Below are 16,622 nucleotides of genomic sequence, written 5' to 3' on the forward strand. Positions count from 1 at the left end.
GAACCTGTGCCCGGAAACATGGGGGAACATGGGACAGCCGGGGGAACTGGATGGAGTGTTAGCTCTTTTTGGTGGGTGACAGGCTGCGGCAGGGGAAAGGCATCGTGCGGGGTGGTGAAGCAGAGTGATATGTATTGCGTGGGATTTCCCGCCTCAGTGGTACACACAGTGCCAGCGCCCCAAATACACTGGCTGCACTGGCATGCCACTGCACCCATAACATGAATATATATGTACATTGATTATACATATCTTCCTGTGGGTGAAGGCGGATTCAAGAACATACTGTACAGTGCAGGCAGGGTACACTTGGTTAAAGAGCTGACACTCATAGGCTTTTCAGTTATGACTGCAAAACATTAGTCTATGAATAAAATATAATTAGGCACAGAAATAGTTTTAGTACCAATGATCTGCCAGGTGGATAATCCGTCAGAGGACACTGAATCCCAAGAACTGATCGTAAAATTACTTTCCAACCCCCTTATACGTAACACCCCTGAAAGATAATAATCTGAGAAGCAGCTTCTCCTGGAGCAGGATCCAACTGTGGTACTGACTGTAAGCCCAGATGGGGTCCTCACACACAGACTGGCAGCATATTACTGGTGCCGCTGATAGCAATCTTTGTGTTCTGTATATATGGCATTAATACTGCCACGCAGATGGTACCTCGTACAATGTGGGTAAACATGACTGCGGGCATATCTCTTGTCTGTTTTAGTTCTCCAGTAGATCTTGGACCCAAACACAGAAACAAGTGCCCGTCCCTCTTACAGACTCATGGTGAGGGGGCTCCATGACTGATGATATGTCCTTAGAATCCACTCTCCCCCCTCCAAAACACACCAGGGGGTTTCCAAGTAGCAGGCAAACATGGAGCCTCCTCAATGAGCCGGAGCTGAGGATGGACCTTCTGCTGATGTTTCTTCTGCAGGCTGACTAGTAATAGAGGGTTCTGGGGTTCCACTGGCTCCCGTAGTGGTGCGGTCTGTAATAGGGGCCAAAGGATCACAAATCCCACTTCCCTCCCAAAAGACACACTGAAGATGGGCTGCAGGGGATTACCAGGATTACTCGACCCATCACCTGTCTCTCCCCCCTCCAAAGCCCAATCTCTGACACTGATATCCGTCTCCGCTGCAGATATAGCTCAGGCCCTGAATCTGGCTCTTTGTAACTTTCACCTCTCCAGCCAAGATCCCTCTTCTGGCTGCAGGGAAGCCGGCAGGACACCCTGATCCCATGTCACTGCTCCCCCCTCGAAAGCCGACGTCTTGTCCTGAACATCCATGACTTTAACAGACCCAAAGAGCGTAACATTTGGGTCTCCCCAGGAGCTGCCCCTGCGCTGCTCTTCTGTGTGACCACCTCCTCCAGCCTCTGTGGCCTCCAGGATGATCTGCTCACATCCCTGGTTTGCACTCACCAACTCGACCACGGTTGTACTGGAACACGGACGTAGGTCACATGGACAGTGGCATTACCTTCTCCATTTACAAGTCCTGGCTGAACATCATTCCCCTGGTTAGAGTCAGTCATTTCACCTTGCAGACAATGCCAGTCCGATATACATTCAGTGGCCTTAGAGTGGAGCAACAAGTTCCCTTCCAGCTCCTGCACTAATGTTATCATCATCACCATCTGTGATACCTGGATCTCTCCTGAGTCATTGGCATGTATACCGCAGCTCCTCATCTCCAGGTTCTCTGAATGGGAACAGACCCCACAACCTTCTAGGAGAGATATGGTAGCAGAGGATACGCCAGACACTTCCTCCTTATCCTTCTCTGATGAAATAACTGTGGTAGCCATGGACATTCCAACACCATGGGCCTCCCCAGGAATATATGCTGATCAGCCTGTAGCGAAACTCCCACTGCATCAGTTCTGCTTATGGTTGTGACATTAGAACCTACACGTATCTCCCCACACTCCAGGTCCTGCGTTATACACGTATCTCCCCACACTCCAGGTCCTGCGTTATACACGTATCTCCCCACACTCCAGGTCCTGCGTTATACACGTATCTCCCCACACTCCAGGTCCTGCGTTATACACGTATTTCCCCATACTCCAGGTCCTGCGTTATACACGTATCTACCCACACTCCAGGTCCTGCGTTATACACGTATCTCCCCACATTCCAGGTCCTGCGTTATACACGTATCTCCCCACACTCCAGGTCCTGCGTTATACACGTATCTCTCCACACTCCAGGTCCTGCGTTATACACGTATCTCCCCACACTCCAGGTCCTGCGTTATACACGTATCTCCCCACACTCCACGTCCTGCGTTATACACGTATCTCCTCACACTCCAGGTCCTGTGTTATACACGTATCTCCCCACACTCCAGGTCCTGCGTTATACACGTATTTCCCCACACTCCAGGTCCTGCGTTATACATGTATCTCCCCACACTCCAGGTCCTGCGTTATACACGTATTTCCCCACACTCCAGGTTCTGCGTTATACACATATCTCCCCACATTCCAGGTCCTGCGTTATACACGTATTTCCCCACACTCCAGGTCCTGCGTTATACACGTATCTCCCCACATTCCAGTTCCTGCGTTATACACGTATCTCCCCACACTCCAGGTCCTGCGGTATACACATATCTCCCCACATTCCAGGTCCTGCGTTATACACGTATCTCCCCACACTCCAGGTCCTGCGTTATACACGTATCTCCCCACACTCCAGGTCCTGCGTTATACACGTATCTCTCCACACTCCAGGTCCTGCGTTATACACGTATCTCCCCACACTCCAGGTCCTGCGTTATACACGTATCTCCCCACACTCCAGGTCCTGCGTTATACACGTATCTCCCCACACTCCAGGTCCTGCGTTATACACGTATTTCCCCACACTCCAGGTCCTGCGTTATACATGTATCTCCCCACACTCCAGGTCCTGCGTTATACACGTATTTCCCCACACTCCAGGTTCTGCGTTATACACATTAGAGATGAGCGCCTGAAATTTTTCGGGTTTTGTGTTTTGGTTTTGGGTTCGGTTCCGCGGCCGTGTTTTGGGTTCGAACGCGTTTTGGCAAAACCTCACCGAATTTTTTTTGTCGGATTCGGGTGTGTTTTGGATTCGGGTGTTTTTTTCAAAAAACACTAAAAAACAGCTTAAATCATAGAATTTGGGGGTCATTTTGATCCCAAAGTATTATTAACCTCAAAAACCATAATTTACACTCATTTTCAGTCTATTCTGAATACCTCACACCTCACAATATTATTTTTAGTCCTAAAATTTGCACCGAGGTCGCTGTGTGAGTAAGATAAGCGACCCTAGTGGCCGACACAAACACCGGGCCCATCTAGGAGTGGCACTGCAGTGTCACGCAGGATGTCCCTTCCAAAAAACCCTCCCCAAACAGCACATGACGCAAAGAAAAAAAGAGGCGCAATGAGGTAGCTGTGTGAGTAAGATTAGCGACCCTAGTGGCCGACACAAACACCGGGCCCATCTAGGAGTGGCACTGCAGTGTCACGCAGGATGTCCCTTCCAAAAAACCCTCCCCAAACAGCACATGACGCAAAGAAAAAAAGAGGCGCAATGAGGTAGCTGACTGTGTGAGTAAGATTAGCGACCCTAGTGGCCGACACAAACACCGGGCCCATCTAGGAGTGGCACTGCAGTGTCACGCAGGATGTCCCTTCCAAAAAACCCTCCCCAATCAGCACATGATGCAAAGAAAAAGAAAAGAAAAAAGAGGTGCAAGATGGAATTGTCCTTGGGCCCTCCCACCCACCCTTATGTTGTATAAACAGGACATGCACACTTTAACCAACCCATCATTTCAGTGACAGGGTCTGCCACACGACTGTGACTGATATGACGGGTTGGTTTGGACCCCCCCCAAAAAAGAAGCAATTAATCTCTCCTTGCACAAACTGGCTCTACAGAGGCAAGATGTCCACCTCATCTTCACCCTCCGATATATCACCGTGTACATCCCCCTCCTCACAGATTATCAATTCGTCCCCACTGGAATCCACCATCTCAGCTCCCTGTGTACTTTGTGGAGGCAATTGCTGCTGGTCAATGTCTCCGCGGAGGAATTGATTATAATTCATTTTAATGAACATCATCTTCTCCACATTTTCTGGATGTAACCTCGTACGCCGATTGCTGACAAGGTGAGCGGCGGCACTAAACACTCTTTCGGAGTACACACTTGTGGGAGGGCAACTTAGGTAGAATAAAGCCAGTTTGTGCAAGGGCCTCCAAATTGCCTCTTTTTCCTGCCAGTATAAGTACGGACTGTGTGACGTGCCTACTTGGATGCGGTCACTCATATAATCCTCCACCATTCTATCAATGTTGAGAGAATCATATGCAGTGACAGTAGACGACATGTCCGTAATCGTTGTCAGGTCCTTCAGTCCGGACCAGATGTCAGCATCAGCAGTCGCTCCAGACTGCCCTGCATCACCGCCAGCGGGTGGGCTCGGAATTCTGAGCCTTTTCCTCGCACCCCCAGTTGCGGGAGAATGTGAAGGAGGAGATGTTGACAGGTCGCGTTCCGCTTGACTTGACAATTTTGTCACCAGCAGGTCTTTCAACCCCAGCAGACCTGTGTCTGCCGGAAAGAGAGATCCAAGGTAGGCTTTAAATCTAGGATCGAGCACGGTGGCCAAAATGTAGTGCTCTGATTTCAACAGATTGACCACCCGTGAATCCTTGTTAAGCGAATTAAGGGCTGCATCCACAAGTCCCACATGCCTAGCGGAATCGCTCCCTTTTAGCTCCTTCTTCAATGCCTCCAGCTTCTTCTGCAAAAGCCTGATGAGGGGAATGATCTGACTCAGGCTGGCAGTGTCTGAACTGACTTCACGTGTGGCAAGTTCAAAGGGCATCAGAACCTTGCACAACGTTGAAATCATTCTCCACTGCACTTGAGACAGGTGCATTCCACCTACTATATCGTGCTCAATTGTATAGGCTTGAATGGCCTTTTGCTGCTCCTCCAACCTCTGAAGCATATAGAGGGTTGAATTCCACCTCGTTACCACTTCTTGCTTCAGATGATGGCAGGGCAGGTTCAGTAGTTTTTGGTGGTGCTCCAGTCTTCTGTACGTGGTGCCTGTACGCCGAAAGTGTCCCGCAATTTTTCTGGCCACCGACAGCATCTCTTGCACGCCCCTGTCGTTTTTTAAAAAATTCTGCACCACCAAATTCAAGGTATGTGCAAAACATGGGACGTGCTGGAATTTGCCCATATTTAATGCACACACAATATTGCTGGCGTTGTCCGATGCCACAAATCCACAGGAGAGTCCAATTGGGGTAAGCCATTCCGCGATGATCTTCCTCAGTTGCCGTAAGAGGTTTTCAGCTGTGTGCGTATTCTGGAAAGCGGTGATACAAAGCGTAGCCTGCCTAGGAAAGAGTTGGCGTTTGCGAGATGCTGCTACTGGTGCCGCCGCTGCTGTTCTTGCGGCGGGAGTCCATACATCTACCCAGTGGGCTGTCACAGTCATATAGTCCTGACCCTGCCCTGCTCCACTTGTCCACATGTCCGTGGTTAAGTGGACATTGGGTACAACTGCATTTTTTAGGACACTGGTGAGTCTTTTTCTGACGTCCGTGTACATTCTCGGTATCGCCTGCCTAGAGAAGTGGAACCTAGATGGTATTTGGTAACGGGGGCACACTGCCTCAATAAATTGTCTAGTTCCCTGTGAACTAACGGCGGATACCGGACGCACGTCTAACACCAACATAGTTGTCAAGGACTCAGTTATCCGCTTTGCAGTAGGATGACTGCTGTGATATTTCATCTTCCTCGCAAAGGACTGTTGAACAGTCAATTGCTTACTGGAAGTAGTACAAGTGGGCTTACGACTTCCCCTCTGGGATGACCATCGACTCCCAGCGGCAACAACAGCAGCGCCAGCAGCAGTAGGCGTTACACGCAAGGATGCATCGGAGGAATCCCAGGCAGGAGAGGACTCGTCAGAATTACCAGTGACATGGCCTGCAGGACTATTGGCATTCCTGGGGAAGGAGGAAATTGACACTGAGGGAGTTGGTGGGGTGGTTTGCGTGAGCTTGGTTACAAGAGGAAGGGATTTACTGGTCAGTGGACTGCTTCCGCTGTCACCCAAAGTTTTTGAACTTGTCACTGACTTATTATGAATGCGCTGCAGGTGACGTATAAGGGAGGATGTTCCGAGGTGGTTAACGTCCTTACCCCTACTTATTACAGCTTGACAAAGGGAACACACGGCTTGACACCTGTTGTCCGCATTTCTGGTGAAATACCTCCACACCGAAGAGCTGATTTTTTTGGTATTTTCACCTGGCATGTCAACGGCCATATTGCTCCCACGGACAACAGGTGTCTCCCCGGGCGCCTGACTTAAACAAACCACCTCACCATCAGAATCCTCCTGGTCAATTTCCTCCCCAGCGCCAGCAACACCCATATCCTCCTCATCCTGGTGTACTTCAACACTGACATCTTCAATCTGACTATCAGGAACTGGACTGCGGGTGCTCCTTCCAGCACTTGCAGGGGGCGTGCAAATGGTGGAAGGCGCATGCTCTTCACGTCCAGTGTTGGGAAGGTCAGGCATCGCAACCGACACAATTGGACTCTCCTTGTGGATTTGGGATTTCGAAGAATGCACAGTTCTTTGCTGTGCTGCTTTTGCCAGCTTGAGTCTTTTCATTTTTCTAGCGAGAGGCTGAGTGCTTCCATCCTCATGTGAAGCTGAACCACTAGCCATGAACATAGGCCAGGGCCTCAGCCGTTCCTTGCCACTCCGTGTGGTAAATGGCATATTGGCAAGTTTACGCTTCTCCTCCGACAATTTTATTTTAGGTTTTGGAGTCCTTTTTTTACTGATATTTGGTGTTTTGGATTTGACATGCTCTGTACTATGACATTGGGCATCGGCCTTGGCAGACGACGTTGCTGGCATTTCATCGTCTCGGCCATGACTAGTGGCAGCAGCTTCAGCACGAGGTGGAAGTGGATCTTGATCTTTCCCTAATTTTGGAACCTCAACATTTTTGTTCTCCATATTTTAATAGGCACAACTAAAAGGCACCTCAGGTAAACAATGGAGATGGATGGATTGGATACTAGTATACAATTATGGACGGGCTGCCGAGTGCCGACACAGAGGTAGCCACAGCCGTGAACTACCGCACTGTACTGTGTCTGCTGCTAATATATAGACTGGTTGATAAAGAGATAGTATACTCGTAACTAGTATGTATGTATAAAGAAAGAAAAAAAAACCACGGTTAGGTGGTATATACAATTATGGACGGGCTGCCGAGTGCCGACACAGAGGTAGCCACAGCCGTGAACTACCGCACTGTACTGTGTCTGCTGCTAATATATAGACTGGTTGATAAAGAGATAGTATACTCGTAACTAGTATGTATGTATAAAGAAAGAAAAAAAAACCACGGTTAGGTGGTATATACAATTATGGACGGGCTGCCGAGTGCCGACACAGAGGTAGCCACAGCCGTGAACTACCGCACTGTACTGTGTCTGCTGCTAATATATAGACTGGTTGATAAAGAGATAGTATACTCGTAACTAGTATGTATGTATAAAGAAAGAAAAAAAAACCACGGTTAGGTGGTATATACAATTATGGACGGGCTGCCGAGTGCCGACACAGAGGTAGCCACAGCCGTGTACTGCCGCACTGTACTGTGTCTGCTGCTAATATATAGACTGGTTGATAAAGAGATAGTATACTCGTAACTAGTATGTATGTATAAAGAAAGAAATAAAAACCACGGTTAGGTGGTATATACAATTATGGACGGGCTGCCGAGTGCCGACACAGAGGTAGCCACAGCCGTGAACTACCGCACTGTACTGTGTCTGCTGCTAATATATAGACTGGTTGATAAAGAGATAGTATACTCGTAACTAGTATGTATGTATAAAGAAAGAAAAAAAAACCACGGTTAGGTGGTATATACAATTATGGACGGGCTGCCGAGTGCCGACACAGAGGTAGCCACAGCCGTGAACTACCGCACTGTACTGTGTCTGCTGCTAATATATAGACTGGTTGATAAAGAGATAGTATACTCGTAACTAGTATGTATGTATAAAGAAAGAAAAAAAAACCACGGTTAGGTGGTATATACAATTATGGACGGGCTGCCGAGTGCCGACACAGAGGTAGCCACAGCCGTGAACTACCGCACTGTACTGTGTCTGCTGCTAATATAGACTGGTTGATAAAGAGATAGTATACTCGTAACTAGTATGTATGTATAAAGAAAGAAAAAAAAAACCACGGTTAGGTGGTATATACAATTATGGACGGGCTGCCGAGTGCCGACACAGAGGTAGCCACAGCCGTGAACTACCGCACTGTACTGTGTCTGCTGCTAATATATAGACTGGTTGATAAAGAGATAGTATACTCGTAACTAGTATGTATGTATAAAGAAAGAAAAAAAACCCACGGTTAGGTGGTATATACAATTATGGACGGGCTGCCGAGTGCCGACACAGAGGTAGCCACAGCCGTGAACTACCGCACTGTACTGTGTCTGCTGCTAATATATAGACTGGTTGATAAAGAGATAGTATACTCGTAACTAGTATGTATGTATAAAGAAAGAAAAAAAAACCACGGTTAGGTGGTATATACAATTATGGACGGGCTGCCGAGTGCCGACACAGAGGTAGCCACAGCCGTGAACTACCGCACTGTACTGTGTCTGCTGCTAATATATAGACTGGTTGATAAAGAGATAGTATACTCGTAACTAGTATGTATGTATAAAGAAAGAAAAAAAAAACACGGTTAGGTGGTATATACAATTATGGACGGGCTGCCGAGTGCCGACACAGAGGTAGCCACAGCCGTGAACTACCGCACTGTACTGTGTCTGCTGCTAATATAGACTGGTTGATAAAGAGATAGTATACTCGTAACTAGTATGTATGTATAAAGAAAGAAAAAAAAACCACGGTTAGGTGGTATATACAATTATGGACGGGCTGCCGAGTGCCGACACAGAGGTAGCCACAGCCGTGAACTACCGCACTGTACTGTGTCTGCTGCTAATATAGACTGGTTGATAAAGAGATAGTATACTACTAATATTATATATACTGGTGGTCAGGTCACTGGTCACTAGTCACACTGGCAGTGGCACTCCTGCAGCAAAAGTGTGCACTGTTTAATTTTAATATAATATTATGTACTCCTGGCTCCTGCTATAACCTATAACTGGCACTGCAGTAGTGCTCCCCAGTCTCCCCCACAATTATAAGCTGTGTGAGCTGAGCAGTCAGACAGATATATAATATATATAGATGATGCAGCACACTGGCCTGAGCCTGAGCAGTGCACACAGATATGGTATGTGACTGACTGAGTCACTGTGTGTATCGCTTTTTTCAGGCAGAGAACGGATATATTAAATAAACTGCACTGTGTGTCTGGTGGTCACTCACTATATAATATATTATGTACTCCTGGCTCCTGCTATAACCTATAACTGGCACTGCAGTAGTGCTCCCCAGTCTCCCCCACAATTATAAGCTGTGTGAGCTGAGCAGTCAGACAGATATATATATAATATTATATATAGATAATAGATGATGCAGCACACTGGCCTGAGCCTGAGCAGTGCACACAGATATGGTATGTGACTGACTGAGTCACTGTGTGTATCGCTTTTTTCAGGCAGAGAACGGATATATTAAATAAACTGCACTGTGTGTCTGGTGGTCACTCACTATATAATATATTATGTACTCCTGGCTCCTGCTATAACCTATAACTGGCACTGCAGTAGTGCTCCCCAGTCTCCCCCACAATTATAAGCTGTGTGAGCTGAGCAGTCAGACAGATATATATAATATTATATATAGATAATAGATGATGCAGCACACTGGCCTGAGCCTGAGCAGTGCACACAGATATGGTATGTGACTGAGTCACTGTGTGCTGTGTATCGCTTTTTTCAGGCAGAGAACGGATTATAAATAAAACTGGTGGTCACTGGTCACTATCAGCAAAACTCTGCACTGTACTGAGTACTCCTAATGCTCCCCAAAATTAGTAAATCAAGTGTCTCTCTAATCTATTCTAAACGGAGAGGACGCCAGCCACGTCCTCTCCCTATCAATCTCAATGCACGTGTGAAAATGGCGGCGACACGCGGCTCCTTATATAGAATCCGAGTCTCGCGATAGAATCCGAGCCTCGCGAGAATCCGACAGCGTCATGATGACGTTCGGGCGCGCTCGGGTTAACCGAGCAAGGCGGGAAGATCCGAGTCGCTTGGACCCGTGAAAAAAAACATGAAGTTCTGGCGGGTTCGGATTCAGAGAAACCGAACCCGCTCATCTCTAATACACATATCTCCCCACATTCCAGGTCCTGCGTTATACACGTATTTCCCCACACTCCAGGTCCTGCGTTATACACGTATCTTCCCACACTCCAGGTCCTGCGTTATACACGTATCTCCCCACATTCCAGGTCCTGCGGTATACACGTATCTCCCCACACTCCAGGTCCTGCGTTATACACGTATCTTCCCACACTCCAGGTCCTGCGTTATACACGTATCTCCCCACACTCCAGATCCTGCGTTATACACGTATCTCTCCACACTCCAGGTCCTGCGTTATACACGTATCTCCCCACACTCCAGTTCCTGCGTTATACACGTATCTCCCCACACTCCAGGTCCTGCGTTATACACGTATCTCCCCACATTCCAGTTCCTGCGTTATACACGTATCTCCCCACACTCCAGGTCCTGCGTTATACACGTATCTCCCCACACTCCAGGTCCTGCGTTATACACGTATCTCCCCACACTCCAGGTCCTGCGTTATACACGTATCTCCCCACACTCCAGGGATTGTGTTATACACGTATCTCCCCACACTCCAGGTCCTGCGTTATACACGTATCTCCCCAAACTCCAGGTCCTGCGTTATACACGTATCTCCCCACATTCCAGGTCCTGCGTTATACACGTATCTCCCTACATTCCAGATCCTGCGTTATACACGTATCTCCCCAAACTCCAGGTCCTGCGTTATACACGTATCTCCCCACATTCAAGGTCCTGCGTTATACACGTATCTCCCCACATTCAAGGTCCTGCGTTATACACGTATCTCCCCACATTCAAGGTCCTGCGTTATACACGTATCTTCCCACATTCCAGTTCCTGCGTTATACGTGTATCTCCCCACACTCCAGGTCCTGCATTATACACGTATCTCCCCACACTCCAGGTCCTGCGTTATACACGTATCTTCCCACATTCCAGTTCCTGCGTTATACATGTATCTCCCCACACTCCAGGTCCTGCGTTATACAGGTATCTCCCCACACTCCAGGTCCTGCGTTATACACGTATCTCCCCACACTCCAGGTCCTGCGTTATACACGTATCTCCCCACACTCCAGGTCCTGCGTTATACGCCTATCTCCCCACATTTCAGGTCCTGCGTTATACACGTATCTCCCTACATTCCAGGTCCGGCGTTATACACCTATCTCCTCACATTCCAGGTCCTGCGTTATACACGTATCTCCCCACACTCCAGGTCCTGCGTTATACACGTATCTCCCCACATTCCATGTCCTGGGTTATACACGTATCTCCCCACACTCCAGGTCCTGCGTTATACAGGTATCTCCCCACACTCCAGGTCCTGCGTTATACACGTATCTCCCCACACTACAGGTCCTGCGTTATACACGTATCTCCCCACACTTCAGGTCCTGCGTTATAAACGTATCTCCCCACACTTCAGGTCCTGCGTTATACACGTATCTCCCCACATTCCATGTCCTGCGTTATACATGTATCTTCCCATATTCCAGGTCCTGCGTTATACACGTATCTCCCCACACTCCAGGTCCTGCGTTATACACGTATCTCCCCACATTCCAGGTCCTGCGTTATATGCCTATCTCCCCACACTCCAGGTCCTGCGTTATACACGTATCTCCCCACACTCCAGGTCCTGCGTTATACACGTATCTCCCCACACTTCAGGTCCTGCGTTATACACGTATCTCCCCACATTCCATGTCCTGCGTTACACACGTATCTTCCCATATTCCAGGTCCTGCGTTATACACGTATCTCCCCACATTCCAGGTCCTGCGTTACACACGTATCTCCCCACACTCCAGGTCCTGCATTATACGCGTATCTCCCCACACTCCAGGTCCTGCGTTATACGTGTATCTCCCCACACTCCAGGTCCTGCGTTATACATGTATCTCCCCACATTCCAGGTCCTGTGTTATACGCCTATCTCCCCACACTCCAGGTCCTGCGTTATACACGTATCTCCCCACACTCCAGGTCCTGCGTTATACACGTATCTCCCCACACTCCAGGTCCTGCGTTATACACGTATCTCCCCACATTCCAGGTCCTGCGTTATACACCTATCTCTCCACATTCCAGGTCCTGCGTTATACACGTATCTCCCCATAATCCAGGTCCTGCGTTATACACGTATCTCCCCACACTCCAGGTCCTACGTTATAACCTATCTCCCCACACTCCAGATCCTGCGCTATACACGTATCTCCCCACATTCCAGGTCCTGCGTTATACACCTATCTCCCTACATTCCAGGTCCTGCGTTATACACGTATCTCCCCACACTCCAGTTCCTGCGCTATACACGTATCTCCCCACATTCCAGGTCCTGAGTTATACACGTATCTCCCCATATTCCAGGTCCTGAGTTATACACGTATCTTTTCATATTCCAGGTCCTGCGTTATACATGTATCTCCCCACATTCCAGGTCCTGCGTTATACACGTATCTCCCCACACTCCAGGTCCTGCGTTATACACGTATCTCCCCACATTCCAGGTCCTGCGTTATACACATATCTCCCCACATTCCAGGTCCTGCGTTATACACGTATCTCCCCACACTCCAGGTCCTGCGTTATACACGTATCTCCCCACTTCCAGGTCCTGCTTTATACACGTATCTCCCCATATTCCAGGTCCTGCGTTATACACCTATCTCCCCACATTCCAGGTCCTGCGTTATAAACGTATCTCCCCACATTCCAGATCCTGCGTTATACACGTATCTCCCCACACTCCAGGTCCTGCGTTATACACGTATCTCCCCACACTCCAGGTCCTGCGTTATACACGTATCTCCCCACACTCCAGGTCCTGCGCTATACACGTATCTCCCCACATTCCAGGTCCTGCATTATACACGTATCTCCCCTCATTCCAGGTCCTGCGTTATACGCCTATCTCCCTACATTCCAGGTCCTGCGTTATACACCTATCTCCTCACATTCCAGGTCCTGAGTTATACACGTATCTCCCCACATTCCAGGTCCTGCGTTATACACGTATCTCCCCACACTCCAGGTCCTGCGTTATACACGTATCTCCCCACACTCCAGGTCCTGCGTTATACACGTATCTCCTAGAGATGAGCGCCTGAAATTTTTCGGGTTTTGTGTTTTGGTTTTGGGTTCGGTTCCGCGGCCGTGTTTTGGGTTCGAACGCGTTTTGGCAAAACCTCACCGAAATTTTTTTGTCGGATTCGGGTGTGTTTTGGATTCGGGTGTTTTTTTCAAAAAACACTAAAAAACAGCTTAAATCATAGAATTTGGGGGTCATTTTGATCCCAAAGTATTATTAACCTCAAAAACCATAATTTACACTCATTTTCAGTCTATTCTGAATACCTCACACCTCACAATATTATTTTTAGTCCTAAAATTTGCACCGAGGTCGCTGTGTGAGTAAGATAAGCGACCCTAGAGGCCGACACAAACACCGGGCCCATCTAGGAGTGGCACTGCAGTGTCACGCAGGATGTCCCTTCCAAAAAACCCTCCCCAAACAGCACATGACGCAAAGAAAAAAAGAGGCGCAATGAGGTAGCTGTGTGAGTAAGATTAGCGACCCTAGTGGCCGACACAAACACCGGGCCCATCTAGGAGTGGCACTGCAGTGTCACGCAGGATGGCCCTTCCAAAAAACCCTCCCCAAACAGCACATGACGCAAAGAAAAAAAGAGGCGCAATGAGGTAGCTGTGTGAGTAAGATTAGCGACCCTAGTGGCCGACACAAACACCGGGCCCATCTAGGAGTGGCACTGCAGTGTCACGCAGGATGTCCCTTCCAAAAAACCCTCCCCAAACAGCACATGACGCAAAGAAAAAAAGAGGCGCAATGAGGTAGCTGTGTGAGTAAGATTAGCGACCCTAGTGGCCGACACAAACACCGGGCCCATCTAGGAGTGGCACTGCAGTGTCACGCAGGATGTCCTTTCCAAAAAACCCTCCCCAAACAGCACATGACGCAAAGAAAAAAAGAGGCTTTTTACTGATATTTGGTGTTTTGGATTTGACATGCTCTGTACTATGACATTGGGCATCGGCCTTGGCAGACGACGTTGCTGGCATTTCATCGTCTCGGCCATGACTAGTGGCAGCAGCTTCAGCACGAGGTGGAAGTGGATCTTGATCTTTCCCTAATTTTGGAACCTCAACATTTTTGTTCTCCATATTTTAATAGGCACAACTAAAAGGCACCTCAGGTAAACAATGGAGATGGATGGATTGGATACTAGTATACAATTATGGACGGGCTGCCGAGTGCCGACACAGAGGTAGCCACAGCCGTGAACTACCGCACTGTACTGTGTCTGCTGCTAATATATAGACTGGTTGATAAAGAGATAGTATACTCGTAACTAGTATGTATGTATAAAGAAAAAAAAAAAAACCACGGTTAGGTGGTATATACAATTATGGACGGGCTGCCGAGTGCCGACACAGAGGTAGCCACAGCCGTGAACTACCGCACTGTACTGTGTCTGCTGCTAATATATAGACTGGTTGATAAAGAGATAGTATACTCGTAACTAGTATGTATGTATAAAGAAAGAAAAAAAAACCACGGTTAGGTGGTATATACAATTATGGACGGGCTGCCGAGTGCCGACACAGAGGTAGCCACAGCCGTGAACTACCGCACTGTACTGTGTCTGCTGCTAATATATAGACTGGTTGATAAAGAGATAGTATACTCGTAACTAGTATGTATGTATAAAGAAAGAAAAAAAACCACGGTTAGGTGGTATATACAATTATGGACGGGCTGCCGAGTGCCGACACAGAGGTAGCCACAGCCGTGAACTACCGCACTGTACTGTGTCTGCTGCTAATATATAGACTGGTTGATAAAGAGATAGTATACTCGTAACTAGTATGTATGTATAAAGAAAGAAAAAAAAACCACGGTTAGGTGGTATATACAATTATGGACGGGCTGCCGAGTGCCGACACAGAGGTAGCCACAGCCGTGAACTACCGCACTGTACTGTGTCTGCTGCTAATATATAGACTGGTTGATAAAGAGATAGTATACTCGTAACTAGTATGTATGTATAAAGAAAGAAAAAAAAAACCACGGTTAGGTGGTATATACAATTATGGACGGGCTGCCGAGTGCCGACACAGAGGTAGCCACAGCCGTGAACTACCGCACTGTACTGTGTCTGCTGCTAATATATAGACTGGTTGATAAAGAGATAGTATACTCGTAACTAGTATGTATGTATAAAGAAAGAAAAAAAAACCACGGTTAGGTGGTATATACAATTATGGACGGGCTGCCGAGTGCCGACACAGAGGTAGCCACAGCCGTGAACTACCGCACTGTACTGTGTCTGCTGCTAATATAGACTGGTTGATAAAGAGATAGTATACTACTAATATTATATATACTGGTGGTCAGGTCACTGGTCACTAGTCACACTGGCAGTGGCACTCCTGCAGCAAAAGTGTGCACTGTTTAATTTTAATATAATATTATGTACTCCTGGCTCCTGCTATAACCTATAACTGGCACTGCAGTAGTGCTCCCCAGTCTCCCCCACAATTATAAGCTGTGTGAGCTGAGCAGTCAGACAGATATATAATATATATAGATGATGCAGCACACTGGCCTGAGCCTGAGCAGTGCACACAGATATGGTATGTGACTGACTGAGTCACTGTGTGTATCGCTTTTTTCAGGCAGAGAACGGATATATTAAATAAACTGCACTGTGTGTCTGGTGGTCACTCACTATATAATATATTATGTACTCCTGGCTCCTGCTATAACCTATAACTGGCACTGCAGTAGTGCTCCCCAGTCTCCCCCACAATTATAAGCTGTGTGAGCTGAGCAGTCAGACAGATATATAATATATATAGATGATGCAGCACACTGGCCTGAGCCTGAGCAGTGCACACAGATATGGTATGTGACTGAGTCACTGTGTGCTGTGTATCGCTTTTTTCAGGCAGAGAACGGATTATAAATAAAAGTGGTGGTCACTGGTCACTATCAGCAAAACTCTGCACTGTACACTACTGAGTACTCCTAATGCTCCCCAAAATTAGTAAATCAAGTGTCTAAACGGAGAGGACGCCAGCCACGTCCTCTCCCTATCAATCTCAATGCACGTGTGAAAATGGCGGCGACGCGCGGCTCCTTATATAGAATCCGAGTCTCGCGATAGAATCCGAGCCTCGCGAGAATCCGACAGCGTCATGATGACGTTCGGGCGCGCTCGGGTTA

General features: G+C 47.8%; 1 protein-coding gene across 5 annotated transcripts in view; it reads left to right on the forward strand.

Moving 5' to 3' along the window:
* Window positions 1-16,622, forward strand: part of ASB10 (ankyrin repeat and SOCS box containing 10) — a 134,129-nt gene that overhangs the window by 95,172 nt on the left and 22,335 nt on the right. The window lies entirely within an intron of this gene.

Source organism: Pseudophryne corroboree, chromosome 5, assembly GCF_028390025.1.
Source record: "Pseudophryne corroboree isolate aPseCor3 chromosome 5, aPseCor3.hap2, whole genome shotgun sequence".
Classification (NCBI taxonomy): domain Eukaryota; kingdom Metazoa; phylum Chordata; class Amphibia; order Anura; family Myobatrachidae; genus Pseudophryne; species Pseudophryne corroboree.